Source organism: Triticum dicoccoides, chromosome 6A (genome assembly GCF_002162155.2).
Source record: "Triticum dicoccoides isolate Atlit2015 ecotype Zavitan chromosome 6A, WEW_v2.0, whole genome shotgun sequence".
Taxonomy (NCBI): domain Eukaryota; kingdom Viridiplantae; phylum Streptophyta; class Magnoliopsida; order Poales; family Poaceae; genus Triticum; species Triticum dicoccoides.
Genome location: NC_041390.1, coordinates 497362729 through 497366091, shown reverse-complemented (window position 1 = coordinate 497366091; position 3363 = coordinate 497362729).

Sequence of the window (3363 nt, the reverse complement as noted above, 5' to 3'; positions counted from 1 at the left end):
ATTCTCTAATGATGTGATCCCGTTCATCAAATGACAACACATGTCTATGGTCAGGAAACCTAACCATCTTTGATTAACGAGATAGTCTAGTAGAGGCACACTAGGGACATACTGTTTCTCTATGTATTCACACATGTACTAAGTTTCCGGTTAATACAATTCTAGCATGAATAATAAACATTTATCATGATATAAGGAAATATAAATAACAACTTTATTATTACCCCTAGGGCACATTTCCAGTCTCCCACTTGCACTAGAGTCAATAATCTAGTTCACATCGCCATGTGATTTAACACCAATAGTTCACATCACCATGTGACTTGACATCCATAGTTCACATCGCTATGTGACCAACACCCAAAGGGTTTACTAGAGTCAATAATCTAGTTCACATCACCATGTGATTAACACCCGAAGAGTGTCGGATCGTGGGTTCCGGCAAACCCTTGAGGTTCGAACACTGGGGTGCGCACGAAGATCTCTCTCTCTCTCTCTCTCTCTCTCTCTCTCTCTCTCTCTCTCTCTCTCGCTCACTCTCACGATGATCTCTAGGCCTAGCTCACCGAACCCAAGGAACAAGAGACACGGGAGTTTATACTGGTTCAGGCCACTGTTGTGGTGTAATACCCTACTCCAGTGTGGTGTGGTGGATTGCCTTGTAGGTTGAGGATGAACTAGTACAAGGGATGAACAACCTCCTGAGGAGAGGTGTTCTTTAGCTCGGTGAGCTTGTGTGTGTGAGGATGGTCTGAATGATCCGTGCCCTGCTACGATGGTGGCTAGTCCTATTTGTAGAGGCCCTGGTCCTCTTCCCAAATGTTTAGGCAGGAAGGGATCCCACAACGGCCAATTTCGAAGGGAGACAACTAGTACAAGTTATCCTGACAAAAGATGGTCTTCGCCTGCTAAAGGCTCTAGTGGTGACGCCGTCGTGGGCTCTGTGGTGACCTCCGTCTTGTCGTCCTGCTGGTCTTGGTCTTGCTGCACCGATATGGAAACCTTTGCCTGATGCATCGGGACTCCTCGCCTGCGCTTGCCCCTTTAGCACCAAAGAGGAAACTGACACCCTGCGCCCGCTGGCGCCCGCCTGGCCTTGGTCGTCATGGCTCATGTCATGCGGACCTCGCGAGGTGCACCTTGCATAGATATCTCCGCTCCTCGGGAGCCAGCCTAGCGAGGCCGCCCCGGAGGAGGTCTTGGTGTCGTCCGCCTCGCGAGGCTTGGCCCCTCGCGAGGGTCTTGAGTAGTTGTTGATGAAGATGGGCCATACTAGGCGCTGGATGAGCCACGCCCTGGGCCGCAGGCAGGCAAGTCTGGGTACCCCCGTTCCCAGGATGCCGACAGTAGCCCCCGGGCCCAAGGCGTGCTTGGACTTGGCTTCGAGGCAAAGCCAAGGGTCAAGTGCAGAGAGCCGCGGGCCCCAATAGCCTGATGCCTCAATTGACGTGTGGTGACTGACGGGATGTGGGCGCCTCTACTTCCCCATGTAGCCTCGATTTCCGCCTGGCTAGGCAACCACTGTCGTGTTCATAGCTCCGCCTCCTTTACTGGCAGCACTCTCCGCAGCTCCCTCATCTTCCGGAAGGCAGCGGATTTCTTCCCCGGTCCAATCTGACACCAACTCCCCCGCCGCCATGGCACCAAGCCGTAAGAAGAAGGGGAAGAAGGAGTCCCGTACCTCAGCCCCCGCGATGCCGGTCTTCGAGCCCGCCATCGAGCGGTCGGTGGTGCTCAACCAAGAGGCGATGGGCAAGGTGCGCCCGATGCTTGCCGCTGATTTCAATGAGTGGGGGGCGACGGTGGCTTGGCCTTCTTCCCATGCCAAAATTGACAGGACGGCCACCAAGGTCTCCATCCATGTTCACGCCCTCTGGACATTCCTGATTCCCCCCTTCTCCAATTTCTTCAATGCGGTGCTCTCGCATTACCAGATCAATGCGCTGCATCTCGATCCCCAATCCATCATCCTCCTTGTCATCTTTGCCTTCGTCTGCGAAGCCATGGTGGGCATTGCCCCTTCCGTGGCCTTGCTTCGCCACTTCTTCTCGCTGCACCTGATAGATCCTCTCCATCGCTCAGGGTGTGTATCCCTTCAGGCCGTCACGGCGACGGCCGGCTCGGGGATCGACTTCGAGCTCTCGTCGGTCGTCGGAGGCTTTAGAAAGAGGTGGGTGTTTGTGGACGTTGGTGTGCGCATCCCCCTGCTGCTGCTCCCACGGATTCTAGCTGCTCCGACCTCTGGTTGGGGGCACGCGAAACTCACCGGTCGGCGGCTCGTCCATGTCTGGCGCCGGCTTGCTAGGCTAAAGGACCTCGGAGTGACGGTGCCCATGGTGGTGAAGGAGTTCATCAGGTGTCGCATCTCTCCGCTTCAGCGCCACTCCCGGCAAATGTGGACCTTCTCCGAATATGGGGACCGCATGAGGCTTCAGGCTCCGGCTCTTCCTCCTGAGGCGCGGCGCATGATGCTCGAGCTCCTGACGGGCGACCCGATGCCAGCCAACCTGCCGGAGGAGGGCTGTCTTCTGTACTGCTGCTCAAACAAGGTGGAGTTCGTGAAGCAGATGCCCCTCTTCGACGAATGGGGACTGCGCCCAGTTGGCCTTCAAGGGCCTTGCGAGAGCCCCGTCTTCGTGGCCCCCTGCCTGCCGCCAACGCCATGCCCGCCCCAGAAGCGGGTGTGATACGTCTCCAATGTATCTATAATTTTTGATTGTTCCATGCTATTATATTATCTGTTTTGGATGTTAATGGGCTTATTTATACACTTTTATATTATTTTTGGGACTAACCTACTAACCCAAGGCCTAGTGCAAATTGCTGTTTTTTTTGCCTATTTCCGAGTTTCGCTGAAAAGGAATATCAAACGGAATCGAAACGGAATGAAACCTTCAGGAGAGTTATTTTTGGAACAAATGTGATCCAGGGGATTTGGAATAGACGTCAAGAAATCAACGAGGAGACCACGAGGCACAGAGGCGCGCCTGCCCCCCTGGGCGCGCCCCCACCCTCGTGGGCCCCTCATAGCTCCACTGACCTACTTCTTCCTCCTATATATACCCATATACCCAGAAAACATCCAGGAGCACCACGAAACCCTATTTCCACCACCGCAACCTTCTGTACACAAGAGATCCCATCTTGGGGCCTTTTCCGGAGCTCCGCCGGAGGGGGAATCGATCACGGAGGGCTTCTACATCAACACCATAGCCTCTTCGATGATGTGTGAGTAGTTTACCTTAGACTTTCGGGTCCATAGTTATTAGCTAGATGACTTCTTCTCTCTCTTTGGATCCCAATACAATGTTCTCCTCGATCTTCTTGGAGATCTATTCCATGTAACTCTTTTTGCTGTGTGTT